This window comes from Sciurus vulgaris, assembly GCF_902686455.1.
Source record: "Sciurus vulgaris genome assembly, chromosome: 14".
Lineage (NCBI taxonomy): Eukaryota > Metazoa > Chordata > Mammalia > Rodentia > Sciuridae > Sciurus > Sciurus vulgaris.
In genome coordinates this window covers 36,029,489-36,047,611 of record NC_136475.1, presented here as the reverse complement: position 1 = coordinate 36,047,611, position 18,123 = coordinate 36,029,489, and the positions used below count along the sequence as shown (strand labels likewise).

The 18,123-nt window shown below is 37.0% G+C and overlaps 1 protein-coding gene across 4 annotated transcripts in view; it reads right to left on the bottom strand.

Moving 5' to 3' along the window:
* Positions 1-18,123, bottom strand: part of CTNNA2 (catenin alpha 2) — a 1,097,968-nt gene that overhangs the window by 840,669 nt on the left and 239,176 nt on the right. The gene's annotated exons all lie outside the window — the stretch shown is intronic.

Genomic DNA, 18,123 nt, shown 5'->3' with positions numbered 1-18,123 from the left:
CCAATTTCATGGGGGAAGTGTCTTTTCCTCAGAAATGGCCACTGGAAGGGAAGAGGAGATGGGCAGAATGCAAAACTGCTGTCAGCAGCAGCAAGGCTGATTGCTAAGTGACATTCCTGTCCATACAAATCCTGATCTATTACATTCACTTATTTCTGTATGAAGAAAAGAAAGACTGAATCTCCAGTTGAATCATAAAGCGAAAATACAGTTGCTTAACATTGTCTGAACTTCAAAACGGGTATGTTTCTTTTTGACAAAAAATTGCTGTTAAATGCAAAAGGAAGGCTCAACAAGTGTTGAAAGGATTATCATATACAATTCAAGAGTATTTAGTTACAATTGTATGCATTTCAGTGCATGTTAAGAAACCAGCCTTACAGTCTAGTTTGTGTTTGTGTGTGCATGCCTGCATGTATGTGTGCATTGAGATGAGGATGGGGAGATGCATATTCTTACCTTGGGAAGAGGTCAGTGTTTTGGGCCCAGAACTATAAAAGAACAAGGTGTTAAATTACAGAAAGACTACAGAACATTCTCTCCTGTGATGACCACAGCAAAGATCATTACCACAAAGGGGAGGTGGGGGGCAACTATGTTTGGCCATACATCTCTATTCACAGTTCATAGAAAAAAAAAAAAAAAAAGAACTTGGGCAAGGGAACTGGAGAGGTGAGGCTTTTTTTTTTTTTTTAAAGATCACTGTATGTACAATCTCCTCAGCTTTAAAAAACACTACCCTTCCATTTTCTTTCTTGTACCTATATCTTAATTTTGTCCTTTAGTAGATGTTCTAATTCACTCAGCCTGTAGGACAACGAATTTTTTTTTTTTTTGGTGCTAGGTATTGAAACCAGGGGCACTTTACCACTGAGCGACATCCCTAACCCTTTTTAATTTTCAGACAGGGTCTCCCTAAATTGCTGAGGCTAGTCTTGAATTTGCAATCTTCTCACCTCAGGCTCCTGAGTTACTGGGATTACAGGATTGAGCCACCACGCAAGATGGCATAGGCCTGTAATCCCAGAGGCTCAGGAGGTTGAGGTGGGAGGATCACAGGTTCAAAGCAAGCCTCAGCAATTTAGTGGGGCCCTAAGCAACTTGGTGAGACCCTGTCTCAAAAAAAAAAAAAAAGGCCTGGGGCTATGGCTCAGTAGTTACCCCTGGGTTCAATCTCTAGTACCAAAATAAAATAAAATAAATGTAGATAATAATTATGACAGAAGTGAAGCTTGAGAGAGAAGAAGGTAAGGCACTCTTCACACTTCATACTCAGGAGTCTCCTGCAGAGTTAGTAGAAGGGATACCATGTAATTGTGTGAAAGAAGTTGCCATCTATAGAGAATAAAGAAGTCCAGAGCCCTGCAGAGGAAAGGAAGAATTTTACATTGTGAAAGTTTCACAGAGATTTCGGCAAAAGGTCCAGCTTAGAAATGACCCTGCAATAGAGATCTCAGTAGAGATTTCATCACTTCTGTTAACTGGACATGCCAGCAGAAGGCTGCCAGCCTGGGAATGTGTGGCTAATTATTTCTTGCAATTGGCAGAGTCACGAAGGTCATGTGACCAGATCTAATTAACTAGAAAGCTCTGTGAGCCTCTGATTCTGTCCCTGGCCACCCTTTGGCAGAGGGTTTCCGGCCCAGGGCTGCCCCCACCCCCAGTTTCTCTCAGCTCCTCTTTCTCCCTCAGTATGCTAAAGAACTTCCATCAGGGGGCACAGAGGGACAGAAAATGTCAAGATCAATTCTAAATATTCAAGAGAAAACTCTGGTTGACAGCTGACTTAAAACTGAAAATTACTGAGCACAATGGCAGACAATCAGGGGAATTAACTACCAAGGATAGAAGGGAGGTGGGGCTGGTAGAAGACGAAAAACATGAACCCCATCAAGATCAAGAGGAAAGAAAGTATACTAATGTTATAAAAAAGGTGATATGGACAAAGTGAGAATATTGGTGAGAGAAATGCCAAGTTCATAAAAAATAAAAATTCTCCTGGCTGTAGACCACCAATTTCTTTGCTTTCTTGGAAATGGATGTGCATCCTTTTTCTTGCCAAGCACCAGACTGCAGGGTAGTAGAGCTTATGCCTTCAACAGCTGCTGCCTGTTACCCTGGAGGCAGTTTCATTTCATTGCTGGGCAAAACGACTCCTATGTAGAGATTGAACAATTAAGTGCTTAGGCACCCTGCCCAAGAAGGAAGATAGCCCTACAGTCAAGCTGCATTGTGGGGGGAGAGAAGAAAAGTCCTCTTCTGCAAAGTGAAACAAATAAATAAAATTCTGGAGTTGAGCAAACACTTGAAGGAAGGAGGGAAGCTGTATTTTGACTTTAGCTAACCTCTTTCAAAGGTAGCTTGTAAGTCTTTATTTTACATATACAGTTAAACATAGGGAATTATTGTAAACACATTCTGAGGAAATTTAGAAATTTGGCAAGCAATGAAACTACTAAGCCAATAAATAATTTATTAGTTCATTTCCAGCACCATAAAATCCACAACAAATGTGAAATCTAAGTCTTTCCATTTAGATCAAATAGAGGAGGTGTAAAAAAAAAACTTGGGTGGTAGAGTTCTGATTATTTTTAGATTCCCATTGAAATATTGTAAAGAAAACAATAAAGCAGATAAAGCATTTTATGATTTTTATGTAGAATTTAAGCTGTTTTAATTTGGGTTTTCTGATTACTCTGGATTTGATATGTTTTGAGATGTATATTTTAGACTAAATAGTTATCTGTTTTGCCTTGAAGCCATTTCAGAACTATTATTATATACATACACATGGCTACATGCATGGATTATAATCTGTGCATATTTATGTTACATATTTAAAAATAATATAATTATATATTCCATATATATATAATGATTTTTTAAATCGTAGTCAGTTATACACACATTTGCTCCAGTGTTTCCTTGAATTTGATTTCCGTGGAAAGTTTTTATTTTTACATTTCATTTGTTTAGTTCTAATTCAGATGCTTTTAATAAATCAGCTATCAGATTGGGTAATTTTTGATCTTCCAAAAGATGAAAAATAAAAGTTAATTATATTGTGTTTTAAAACCCATTAGGAATACTAAATACATGTATATGGCACATATGTAAAACACACAAAAGCTTGTCTTGCACTATTTTTGGCAAATGGGATATACACTAATGATCCTAGAATATTCCTATTAGTTTTCTCCTTAAAAAAGATAGGAGTTGGAAAACTATGGCCCATGGGCCAGATCCTGATTGCCCCTTGTGTTTATAGTGCCTGAAAGCTAAGAATGTTTCTTATCTTTTTAAATAGTTGTGATATAAGAACCTAAATAATAACCTCGATTTTCCCTGCTGGCCTGCAAACTTTAAATTACTTCTATCTCTTTGTAGAAAAACAACTTGGCCTACTTCTTATCTAAGAGGTACATGTCACTCAGAGAAAGGGGAGGGAGAGAAACAGAGGGGGGGGGGAAGGAAATGGAGTTAATCTAATTCCACATATCAACATGGATATACAAATAAAATAACAAGGAAAATATACTGAAATATTAAATAAATACATGCTCATCATGACCAAGTAGGTATTTTCCTTAGGATTTCAAAAATGCTTTCAACATCAGAATATTTATCAATGTAATTGCTGCATTAAGAGATTAAATGAAAAGCCATGAGATTAAACAGAAGTCATGCAGAAAAAGCACCTAAGGATACAATGGAATGCAAAAGTGATGGAAAGGACCACCACAGGAAGGATGACACGTGACTGGTTCAGACAGACCAGGCGATCACGTGTCATTTGGTTTACCTGATTTTTATGGAAATAATTTTCTTTTATTCCTGTGTCTGAAAACCTGCTTGAAAATCAAATAAATTTGTAACTGGCAAACTTCAGCCACTTGGACTTTTCCTCGTTGTAAACAGCTATCAATCAAGTTTTTGTTATCTTGCCACCAACTCTTTTGGGAAGTAGTTCAGGTTAGAAATGAGGGCATAATTTTTTCTCTCTCTGGAATGGAAGAAATCAGTTTGGCATCCTAGAATCTAATAAAACAGGACTGATTCCTTTATTTTGTTTTGGGAATGTGGGTCTTATTCCACATGTTATGATCACCCATCAAGCACTCTGCAAAGATAAGAGAATGGGCAATGTGACAGCTGAACACAAAGTGCAGTGGCTGAAAGGGAAGCACACTGTCTGCCTCTGAATCCCTGTCCTAGTAGTTATTACCCTGTGACCTTGGCAAGCCACTGTTCCTCTAACTACCATTTTTCTCTTTTATAAATCAAAGATAATGATAGTATCTTATTCATAATGTGACAGAGAATACAACTCACACACACACACACACACACACACACACACACACACACATGCACAACAGAAGTGCTTAGTATAGGCTAAAACTCAGTAAACATTGGTTAGTCTTCTAGAAGGGAAATCATTCTGTGCTGACAGATTGCTTTCAGTTAATATCATTTTACAGCTAGGGCCCACAAGGCCAGCTCTTTAGTAAACAGCTTCTGTTTTTACATTTCCACGTATCCTACTCTAACATAAGAGGACCCTGCCCCTCAGCTGATTTCTGTGTGGCTGGATTCTCTGCAGCAGCAGTAGAAAGAGCTGAGATTAGAGAGTGGGAGCTGGCTAGACAGGCGTGTTTAACCCCTGCCAGAGCTCAAGTAGGTCTCATGTACACAAGTGGGGCCAACCTGCATAAATCAAGTAGTGAGTTAATTCCAGGGGAGCATTTTCATTATTTGTAGAGGGCTAATCACAGAAAATGTTCTTCTCTCCCCAGAAAGAAACAATTAAAAATTGTACCAATGTGATGAGGCTCTTTAACAAACTCCATGTGGTTTTGGCTCAAAGAACCAAAAGGGTTGAAAATTAAGTTAATTCTTTTATCTCCTAGGATGCATAATCAGGAACTATATTATCTGTGGAATATAAGAACTGCCATCTGTCCTCAATTAAAATATATATAATACCATTATAAAATATGATGTAATTGTTTTCCCTTTTTTTGAAATATGATTAACCAACCAGGGAAAGATAAGACATTCCTCAGTAATTTCAGAATTACTTTGTGATATGTAGATTTGAATTCCTGGATGCACAGATATATTTGGCAATGATTCTATCCCAATTGAATTGTTGATGGCTTCTACCAGCTCTTAATTGTCTGGGTTATTTCTTTTTGATTTATATAGTGGGTTTCCCCTGACTATTATGTGCTTGATTTATCTTACAAAGTCAATGTAGCTTTTAAAACAATATAGCTTGGAAATTCCATAGTTATCATAAAGATGTTTTGTACTTGTTACTACAGAAACTGTTTTGGTGGCACCCAGACACCATCATGCAAGAATAATTATATTATCCCTTTCTACTTTTGTAAACTGCCAACTCATATTTTTAATTATCAAAAATTTACTGAGTTAACAAAATTTTTTAGGCACTCAGTTCAGAAATATATAAACAAAGCAAAACAAAAACCTTGTCTTTACCATTTAAGAGTCTAGAGGATAGCAAGGACTGTCCTAAGTCAGCCAAAAGGAGACAGGATAAGGTGATCTGTCTACTAGCTCTCAGTGGTGGGATACAACTCAATGAATTTTAGTTATTTACGGATTCCATATTTTAAAATCCTATGTACATGAAAGTTTATTGGTCTTCATTAGGCAGAAAACCCTTCTTTCTATTACAAATAAACATTTTGGACTTATTTCCAAAATTTGCAGCTCATAATAGAAAACTACAATTATAGGGCTTTAACTAAGAGATAGTTAATGAGTAAATGTCATTATCAGTCCTTTTGAGTATTTTGGAACAAATATTCCAGTTATTCTTAATCTTCACAGTTAGAAAAAGAACTTGCAAAATTTTCTCTAGCAAATTTAAAAATCATAACAAGAAATAAGGGTTCATTACTGGTCTACAGTGGCATTTAGCCAATGGTGAGATGATGGTGATGGAAACCATATGCTATAAAACAACCACGTAAGTGATTTAAGATAAGGACAGAATCAAATGTCAATTCTTTTTTCAAAACATGAAAAAAAACATAAAGTTCCTATATTCCACACATTCTCTATCTCACTACTTAATCTCAATGGCTCCCAATGTTTATTTTTTTAAGTGCTAGAATTTATTTAAATTCCCCTTATCAGTTCCAATACTATTTGGTTCTTTTTATTTGTCCACTCTTAACTGTAGTCTCTTGAGAAATACTGCTTTTAGTTATGCATGCTCTACAACCTGAATATCATAAACCTGTAGAATCTTTAAAACAGAAACAAAATTATCCAGTGCTTTAGTTGCTTCTATTAGAGTTTCTTCTCAACTGTCATTCATGATGAGGAAACCATCCCAGATGAGGAAAACCCCACACTGTCCATTTGTCAGCAGTTGCTACCATTGTTACTAATATTGACTGTTTCCCAAACAGTGTTCCAACTGGATGAGCTCAACAGCATTCAAGATACAGTACAATCACAAATGGATGGTTTTAAAATACTCACTATTGATGCACACAACTTCTAACATCATTGATGCAATCTGGAATACATCATCTAAAGTCGCAAATGTCTAAGTTAAGGAGAAATGTTTCCCCACACAACAAAAACTTAGAAATCTATTCCTCTGTTGGTAATTATAGAATACAGAATATCCCACTACTGCAGAAAGCTGTATTAAACAGAGCTGCTTAAGTTCAAAGGATAGGACTAAAAGGTAATGATGAGGGCACCATTCCGAGATTTCCTCCCTGGTGAAGCAACTAATTACCCAGAAGATCAGTTCAACTTAATTCCTTCGAAAAGACTTCCTCAACTCACCTTTTAAAAAAGAATCTCTAGGAAGTTTATATTGTGAGACCTGTGGTTCAAAATGTAACTAATGCTTAAGGATAACTGCAAGACGAGCATCACCTGTAATGACTGGATAGTCACAAAGAGAGGGCTGGGTGCTAGTTAATTGCTACTAATGGCTAAATTAGGAAGGACTGTTAAAAAGAATAAATAGCAACATAATTTAGAGGTGTCTGGATACATGGTCTGGATGAAGACCTTTGATATTAATACAAGATAAAAATACCAACTGACTTTATGGAAGGTTTGATGTCAACAAAAGCAGCAGCGGCCTGCAGAGCAGTCCAACTTTGAGCACATGGGTCTTCAGCCAGCTGGCCCAGGGAAAGTTGATTGATCCAACAAGCTCTTTTTTTCAAGATCAAACGTGGCCTCCACATGGTAAGATATCAACATGAGACAACATTAACAATTAAGAGGATCAGGACAAACCTAAGGCAAAGGTTTTGGACCTTTCTTAAAGGGGAAAAAAAAGATATTCTAAGAAAGAGACTTTAAGAAACACTCAACCCATTTCACAAAGGCCTCAGCTGGGCTTTAACTGGCCATGTGGTATGAGAGAGCTTGTATGCATGTTGTGTGTCAAGGGATGGTGATGCCTTTATGTGTATAAACTCCATATTTGATAAATCTCCTATAAACACTACTAATAGACATTCTCTCCTAAACTGTAATTCCCAAAATAGGGAAACAATATCTCCCTTTCTAAAGCTCTGGCCATGAGATGCTGTTACACACTCATTGGTTCTGGAAGTAGTTACTGAATATCTGTTGTGCCCTGTTTTATGACAAAAAGGCTAGATAAGGCTCCAAATGGATATGTTTTAAAACGTAAGTTCCTATTTACATGCAATGTGTGTATATTTAAATGTTCATAAGTAACACCATTCTCAGAGTAATTATAATCTGAGGAATGAGAGGAGGGCAAAGGTAAGAAAATGCAAGTAACAAAACACCAAACAGGGCAGAACACACACCATTACAGTCAAAATGTGGTGAGTCCTTATGAAAAGGGAAAGATCACATCTCACTGTGGAAATTCTCCTTTCTCGTGGTGGCCTTTAAAACTACATTGTGAGGATTAAGTTGCATTTTGCTATGATCCTGTGGAAAGAAATGTGATTCCCAGCTAAAACCAACCTTCAGTGCAGGGGAGATGGGCATGTATTCTGAAAAGCTTGGACATCTGGGGCGTAGGGACAGGCAGTCTGGGAGTCAAATAACAGCTTTAAGTATCTGTCTCCTCTGACCCCTTTCTCTCTCTCTCTCTCTCTCTCTCTCTCTCTCTCTCTCTCTCTCTCTCTCTCTCTCTCACACACACACACACACACACACACACACACACACAGGAACTCACTCAATGTGTATGCAGAATTCATATTTTAACAAGCTCTCCAGGCAATTTTACTGTATACTAAAGTTTAAAAAACACTTAAATGAAGGCATATTTGAAAACATGAAGTCAGAGAACACACCCAATTTGGTTGTTGTGGAAGAAAAAAAGGAATATGGGACATATCTCTGAAAATGTCTGTGAAGCAGAGGAAATATTTTTTTCATCTTCTGCAATTACAAAAGTATATATACATGATGTTGATGAAGGATCAACAAATGTCTATTGAAATGAGCATTAAACAAGGTCCTTTAACATATATACCTTACTTCTGCTTAACCACTTTGTGCATAAAGACTTTTGAGGATTGTAGAAGTGAAATGAAATACCTGTGACCCTTACCTTACAATTATTTTTTTTCCCGAGCCCTACCAGAACCTCTAATTTTTTTTTAACTCTTTTTAACACATATGCCTACTTATCCCAAATAATCCTACCCTGTTATCATCTCAGGTTGTGGTCCACCTCTCTTCCTAGCTTGGTGAAGCATGTGTACACCTATCTATCATCCTTTTACCTTGGACTGAGTGGTCAGCTCATGCTTGCACTCTCTAGGACCACACTCTGATCTAAGCCTACCTCCAGGAAGAAAAAGTTTAAGAAATGTACTTCTAAGATACTATACCTAAAGTTCTAGGAAACAGTCGTCTAGGCCACTAACTTCTTACTTCTCTTTCTGGACCACTTTTGCTCTCAAAGACTGTTCCAGGGCCTCTGGAGAATCAACAAGACTTTTTCTGATGAGAGTTAAACTCATGGAGGAATGCAAAGACTGCCTTTGTTTTTCACAGATGTAAATTTATGGACTTTTATTTTAATGTGCGCAGTTATAAGTTGAAGAAACTCCCCCAAACCTTGGTAACTTAACACAATGAAAGGTCACTTCCCTCTCTTGGCACAGTGTAATAAGAGTGTAGTGTGAGAATGAGGAGCCCCAGCTGCATAAGGCCTATGGCTCCTTTCACTCAATGGCTCCCTCCCCAGGCCTCACAGTCTTGCATAAGACTCTCTTCATCATTAACAGGGAAGAGAGAAGGTGGAGGTGTTTGGGGGGCTGATGTTGAAAATAGTATATGTCATGCCTGTGGCCTCACTCATCTGCAGAGGAAGGAGGTAAAGGCAGCTTACTTTTATGCCCGGAAGAAAACAAAATATTTTAGAGAGAAGGGCCTGCCATACACCATCAACATTGTAGTGCCTATGATGCATTTTAATCATAAATCACAATTTCTTTATCTGCCTATTCTGCAGAGAGTTCTTTGAATCATGCTAGTGATGCACAATTTTCCACAGTATTTTTGGCCTGGTTTTCACATTACTAGATTTCAACCTATGTGTGTATATATATATATGTTGTCATTCCTTCCACTTATGTATTTTTAATGTCAATATACAATATATTTTATTGTATTTTATTGTTTGAATATGTGATTGATGATATGTTGGCTGTAACTCTATATCACTGAAATATTAGGAAACAAATTGCTAAAATAAGTAAAATCAAATTACTGAGTTATCTTCAAATTTAGAAGATAATTTTATTTAATATGAAAACCTGATTATTAAATAGAAGGCAATTCACAGATATTACTCATCAAAATTTACTCCAAGTTGATCAATTAATTCTGCTCCCAGTTTTTATTAAATCTGAGTTTTTTGGACAGCAGGAATTAGTGGTATTAGGTTACAGGGTCTTCTGTCCCTCATCTGTGGACCCAAGAAGACAGTCACCTAACAGTGTGATTGTGTAGTCTCAGAGGAAGCCCTCAGCCCACTCCATCCTTGATCAATTTCTCTATTCTGTTCCTCACCAGGAGAGGGGAGTGGATGGAGTGGCTTGCTGCCTTAATACATACCCTAAAGCATCCCACACACTACACAGTGGGCAAAGAGTAAAAACCTGACTTATACAGATTTGATTACTTCATATTAAACAACAGAGAAGAAAGACTATCATGCTTGAAAACCCATGCTCTAACCCTGCCTAATGGGCAATTTCTAGGAGTCAGATTCCTCATCATTAGAATGTCATCAAACAATGCAACCTTCAAGTTTCTTTTCAGATCAAAAATTGTAATGATTCTGTGGTTCTGACTTTAATATAAAACAGATAGATGATATTACTAGATCACATTGTTTGATGATGAGTACCACAGAGATGGAAAAATGATGTTGCTATGCAGAGATGTTAGAAAACTATATAAAAATAATAAATAGTTTAGTACTTCTAATGCATACCCTTTTACCTTGCAATGCCCTTTGAAATAAAAGAGAAAGATAGGATATAAACAGACAGTATTGATAGTCAAGGTGAAAAAACATACAACTCATAAACACAAAAACAGTTATTTTCTAGATGGAAAAGGCAGTGGAAGAAAAGCTACACAGAAAGAAGCTGGGGATCAAAGTGTGCAATAAATTCAAACCAATTGCTGCTGCATGAAAGAAAAATACTAGGGTCTGTGCAAGATGAATATAAGGCTGAATTATTCAACAAAACAAGAAACAGACATAGCAACATTGCTCTTCTTCTACACCTGGAATAACAGTGGAGCTTATAACTCCATTTTTCCCATGGAGAAATGCAAATTGAAGATTATGAGGAAAACAGACTCAAAGTCTGTGCACAGGTTTGATGAAGAAGGAAAGCAGAAAGGGGAGAACAGAATCATTATCTCCACTGCTAATCACAAAGCTGTCAAATAGCAGGATGGTTTCTAAACCTCTGAAACATATAAAAACCAGAGCAAGACCCCAAATTACAGGATAGGTTCTACTTAATTAATGACTAATCCCAACAGTTTTTCCCATCCCTGACAGAACCTCTAAAGCATTTTGGCACTTGTGGGGCAGAAGCAACTCATTCAGAATTTAAAAAGCAACATAAAATGGTATCAACTCATGAGATAAAAATAACTAAACTTCGTTAGAACTAGACTGAAGATCATTATTATTAAGCTCATGTACTTGCAGGTTTCGGAATATATTTTTTCTTGAAAGCTGGACAAAAGGGTAGAAAAGAGTAGAAAAAAAGAGATTCTCAATTAGTTTAGTGCTTATATTTAATCAAGAAAATTCTGATACAAATATAAATAAGAATTAAAGGATGCATTAACTCTGTCCTGACTAAAAACTGGAAGAAGTATTAAATTGCCTTCAAACTGTTTTTATTACTTCTTTTATCTTTGTTGTTTAATCTTCAGAACACTGTGTACAAAGGATATTTGGCTCAGAACTGAAAACAAAACTCATAAAAATCATGACATCTACTCATTGTCCTCAGATCATGACTCCTGAACAATGTAATGATCAGTTTCCCAAAGCTGAAATTAAAGAACCAGAGAAACCTCTGCAAATATAGCTGTGTTTTCTTGAAAATGCTTTACGCTTTCCTGTTTTCCAGTGTCTTTACAAGTGTACATCTTGCTTCTGCAAGGGAAATAGGAGGTTTTTTTTAGGGGCAAAGCCCTTGTCCTAGTTGACTAATCAAAATCTAACACAGGGCTGAGCATACGCAAGTCTTTCATCTTCTTTTTAAGAGGTTCATTATTAATTTTTATTTAGCAGTATGTACCAAGACAAAACAATTCCAGTTATAATACATTTTGAGGGATCATAATAAGGAGAAGATGATAAATACCAACAATGGCTAAGATCTTGAGAAAAGGATAGAACCCACATGAGAGTAAGGGATCAGAAAGGGGTGCACTCACAGCACAAGAAATCCCTGATTTTTATCTTCATTCCCTTTATAAATATTCCACATGTGTATCACCCTGAAACAGAAGGCAGAATTGGGAAACAGAAAGCATCAAGTCCTCTGTTTATTCTAATTCAATGACATCCAGAACTTTCTACAGAACTTTGGCTTTTGAATTTTAGTTGCTTTCTGCAGGTAACCATGTCTGAGAATCTAATAGAGGTGATTCATCTGTCACTCAGGGTCACTCATAAGCCCCAGGACTGAACATTCAAACTGCATCCACAAGATGGCTGGCATGCTGTTTGTTCTTAGTACTCCGTGTATGACCTGACAAGAGTGAAAAAGAGAGAGAGGATCTGCCACTTTCCCAATGAAGTTGGAAGAGGGCAGGATTTCTTCTGCTCAGACACAGTGCTCCAAAGACAACTGGGCCTCTTTAGTTTTTCTCTGAGATGCCTATACAGGTATGCAGCCAGCACTTTGATTTGTCAAACAAACATGAAAGCTATCCAAATCAAATTGAAGTCACTTTTGTCAACCCTAATCAAATAATAATAATAATAAAATAATATTGGCAGGTAATAAAGTGAAGGTTCTTCGACAATTGCCTAATGATAATTATCACAAAAGACTCTTTCAGACTCTAACTTTGCACAGAGGCCACTGTAACCTTAAACCTTAAGTTGAATCCCCAGTACCACCAGCAAAATAAGTAAATAAATGAATACTTCTAACAAGGACATCTCATTTGCTTCAGCTACTATGTATTCAACCTCAGACTGACACCATTCCCTTATTTTTTTTTTTTTCTCTCAAACACTGATCCACATCCCCAACCCTTTTTATATTTTCTTTAGAGGTAGGTCTTGCTAAATAGTTTAAGGCCTCACTAAGTTGCTGAGGCCAACTTTTGCGTCAGCGTACTGAACTGCTGGGACATGCTCCACTGTGCATGGAAGACCATTCTTATAATTAACCATTGTGACCAAGGATTCCTGCTTCAAAATACCTGATGTAATCTTCCTCATTTTTGTCTTTGAAAAATTCCCCTATCCTCAAAAACTCTTTGAAATGCCCACAGTTTACCAAGAGATGTATACTCTCATTGCAATGCCCTACTATTCCCAAATAGGTGATGTTAATAGAGATCATTACTCTTTGCAGAATCTCTGATTTCTTTTTTATAGATTAACAGATTCTTTCTACATAATTATGCTTGTTGAGCTTTTCATTTTGGAGTGTGTGATGTAATCTGCTGACCCCATGGGCAACAGCAGGGCATTTTTACTCCTGGCTTTCTCAAAGTTGAAAATCACAGAGGTATTGCTGCCTTTCCTGGTCAACTCTAGTTCAACATCAAAAACTATATGCTGTTTCTCCCATTGTTAAACAGGGTACTCAAGATTCAATACTCAGGGATTACTACCATGGCGCATATATACCTTAAACTTGTTGGGATGTGCAATCCAGCAAATTATCAGTCAGGTATCCTGTAACCTACTTGCTAACAAATTAAGGAGTGATGTTCTGCATGAGACTGATAGAGAACTTACTGAGAATCACAGTCTTGGATGCCAACACAGAGAAGGTACTTTCAGTGTCAAGAAGTGAGGGACAGGCACTGCTTTTTGCCCATCGCAATTTCCTGGAGCGGAGCAGAATGGTCTCCATCCCTAAGTCCCTGGCAAATTCCTCCACATCAGAATCCAGGTTGTCAAAGAGCTCCTGCTCCTCATGGCCACAAGGTCTATGTTCACATTAACACCAGGGATGAGGATTTTCTCCTTGTTTATCAACACACTCATCAACATACTGAGATAAGTTCTAGTGTCCTACAACAAGCCACCACACACATGAGAATGAAAGGCTGTGTCACCACATTTCCCTTCAATGAAAAGGTACCAAAAGCTCCTGAAATCAAATGTGATGCAAGGCTTCTTCTTTCCTAGGTAAAGGTCTTCAGAGCTGTAGTTGTAATGCACATCTTTAAAGAATGGTAAAAATCTGGGCAAAAATCAGTTCATCCAGGCTTTTGGAGTCAGATTCCTTCATGCCTTCAAGGTAGCACTGGACACTGACAGAAACCTGATGTTTCTTGTTTGTTTGTTTGTTTTGTTCTGTTTTGATTTTCTAAATAGATTTATAGTGTTCATCCAGCCAGCCACTGGTCCCTTAATCATTATTGAACTTCTCCATGCATCTCACCATCTCATTCCATGGAGGCGAAGGACTCACTTTCCCAGTCATTTTAAAGTGCTGCAAGGTGTACATCCAGATATCCATAAATATTCACCATTTTCTGCTGTGGACCAGTGCCCAATTTGCTCAGTAAATAGGGAGGACGTGGTATTCTGGGCTATTATGGAGATTTTGTTTTCCAGTATTTACCAATTCCAGAGAGCTGCCAACTGCTTGATATACTTCATCCTTTGATTTCATGGAGGTACACTCTGGGTGGCCACCCACTTTGTAAGTTTCTTAATGTAGCAATCCTGACTTTTACTGATCTATTTAAACAAAGAGATGAAGATAGACATTCTGTAATTAAAGTATAGCTCTTCAAGATTCCATTGGGTCTCCAGTCATGCCCCCAATGTGGACAGCCCTGCTGTCCTTCATCTTCCTTTTTTAAAAACCTAGATAAAAATGTATAGTTTAATGAGATATTAGAGTACATCACACTTGAAGGTTTTGTTTCTTAGATGAGAATTAAAACCAGAGATAAAAGTACAACTGTCAAACAGCTGAATTAATGGTGAGGCCATCCTGTTTTGCGTCTGTTAAGGAAAACAAAGCACTTTGGACTGCTGAGGAGATTATTATACCAAGAAGAGTAATCACTTGTTATTTAGAGCTTTTGGCTTGAAGAGGAGAAATATTAGCTATAATAACCACATTTATATTTAAAGGCCATATTTTAAATTTATTAGGTAATATTATAGATGACTGCTACCATTTTGGTGAAAGCCCACAGAGAAATAGGTCAATATTTTTAATTGTGACATTTCAGAAATTACCAAAGCAGTAAGTTCATAAAGCCTGCAACTGGAAGTAAACCAATTAGTTTCTTTCCTTTCTGCCCATACCAAAAGATCATGTTCTAATGAATGTAAATATTTAATACTTCTAACCTTTTATTCATTAAATACTCCCCTATGAATCTGCATCAGAGAACTGTAATATAATTACTATAAGAAGTAACAAACTGCAGCCCATTCAAATTTAGTGAACATTTTAAGGAATTTTAAAAAGGCAATGCTATTAAATACTTTTATGCTTTAAAAAGACAATCAAATTTCATGTGATCCATAAAAACATAAAACTACAAATAGAAATGGCAAAAACACTGAAAAATACTGTTTTCACTATATGTATTTACCTACTAGCATTATTTTTAGAAACTCAAAATAGAATGCCAGATTGGCTTGATAGCAGCATCACATTTGAACTATCCTGGAGTTGTTAGAAACATCTTTAAACACACAACTTGAAATAAATCATGCCAAGAGTTCTTTAAATCCTTATAATCATACACACTAAAATGATAAAAATATAAACCTAAAACGTGGGTTCGATTAAAAAACACATTTTCTAAATATTTACTTAAAATATGTAGGTTTTCAATTTAACTTCCAGTTTCATACAGGAAAAAACATGCCTTTACAAGTAATTGAGTTTTCATATATTTAATTTGAAAATGCTGTGTGCCATCTCAAATTCATTCTGGCATTTATTTAATTCCTAAAATCTTATTGATTATACAAGACTGTCATTATTACTTGACAAAAAGGAGTTCTCACACATAATATCTGGCTTACAGCAGTCATGAATGTATTTTTTTGCAGAATGGAATCTCCGCCTGCACCCAAGAAGCACACAGGGAGACCAGGGAGCACCTTCCTCCTTGACCTCTACTCACCACATCCTGCATTTGGTAGGTCAAGGATTTTCAGTAGGAACCTATTTCTAAATGCAATGTTTTGAGTAACAAACAGCTCATTGTGCTGCAGAGTTTAGAAAAGAGAAACAGCTGCTCTCTTAGTTGTATATAATTATTCCAAATTTGCAAAAATTCACAACTATTATCCATTATGATGGTGTGTTTAATGTGTCAACTTAACCTGAACAATAGCACCCAGTTATTTAATCAACACTAATTATTATTGCTCTTAAGGTATTTTATAGATACAGTTAAGCTAAGTAAAAGAGATTATCTTTGATAATATGAGTGGGCCTCATCCAATCAGTTGAAAAAATCTTACAAGACTGAAATTTGCCACAAAAAAAAAATTAAAGATTGCAGCTCTAACTCCTACGCAATTCTTCAGCTGCCAATCTCCCAAACAGATTTAGGACTTGTCAGACCCCCAAATCATATCAATCAATTCCCTAAATCTTTTAATTTATATATATATATATACCCTTTGGTTGTATACTTCTGGAAAACTCTGACTGCATATCTAAATAGGTACCTATATCTTTGCTGTTGTTGTTGCTGCTGTGCTGGGGATTGAGCCCAGGGCATACTTGGCAAGTGTTATACCACTGCACTATACCCTCAGTTTCTATCCTGTTCTTTATGGGGTAAGGGGATTGCAAAGGCTTTCTAAGCAAGTATCTTTAATTTGCATTAGTATAATATTTACTGTATCTTAATTTGTTTTGAGTCACTGTGATAGCTCTTTCCCTGCTGTGACTGAATGACCCGACCAGCACAACTGTAGAGGAAGAAAAGTTTATTTGAGGGCTTGTGGTTTCAGAGGTCTTAGTGCATAGAAGGTAGGCTCCGTTCCTCAGGGCTCGAGGTGAGGCTAAACATCATGGTGGGAGAGGGTGGTGGAGGGAAGCAGCTACATCATGGTGATCAGAGAGAGACTCTACTCTCCAGATACAAAATATATACCCCATAGCTATACCCCAATTCCCACCTCCTCCAGCCACACCCTACCACTTCAATTAATCCCATCAGGGGTTAATTTACTGATTGGTTGAAGACTTTCACAACTCAATCATTTCTCCTATGAACCTTCCTACATCGTCTTACATGTGAGCTTCTGGGGGACATCTCACATCCAAACCATAACAGTCACTATAACAGAACTTCACAGAGTAATTTACAAGAAAATAAATTTATTTCTCACTGTTCTGGAAGCTAGGAAATTCACTATGGAAAGTGCCAGCACCTAGCCAGGGTCTCCTTAGAAGCTGCATTTTCCTGTGGCAAAAGATAAAGGGGCAAGAAAGCAAAGAAAATAACTATCCCCCTCCCTCAATAAATACATTAATCACTTCTTATTAGGCTACATCTCTCAACACTGTTGCACTGGGGATGAAGTTTCCAACACGTCAACTTTGGGAATTATTGAAACCATACCATTGTGTGTCAGTAACTGATTTAAGTGGCTTACATGCACAACAAACACTCTAAAATACAGATACTATTATACCCATGTTAGAGATGATTAAACACCAGTGGGAGATAAAATGACTTGTACAACATCACTGATTTGGTAAATGATGAAGTCCACTTATGGATGTAGTCTACATGTTTTTTTTTTTTTTTTTTTTTGGTGTTAGGGAATTGAACCCACGGGTGCTTAACCATTGAACCACATCCCCAGCCCTTTTAATTTTATTTTAATTTTAACTTTAAGACAAGGTCTTTCTAAGTTGTTTAGGTCCTCAGAGGCTGGCTTTGAACTTTCAATCCTCCTTTCTCAGCCTGTGGAGCCACTGGGATAGCCGTGCACCAACCCTGCCCAGCTGGCTCTGTAGTTTTTTAACCTGTGCTCCTAATAGCTAAGCTATAGTGCCTTGAAATGGATTGACTTAAGATATGTTTTGAATTGGGCTGATAACATTAATTTATGACTTTGGATATGAAAAATAAAAGGAAAAATGTAGTAAAGTAGAACGCTCATGCTACTGTCTTAAGCAACTGGGTTGTTAGTCCCAATCCAGAAGTGGGGTGGGGGGAGAGGAAAGGTATGTTTGAGCACTATTTTATGGATATATCCAAGACTAAGACCCATAAGTGAAAAATTTGCAATTTTTGACGTATAGAGATGAATTACAAAGAAGAAAAGGACAGAGCCTTGGGACTTTCCAATATTTAGAATTCCAAGAAGATGTGGCACCCAAAAAGGAGAAGGAAGAAAAG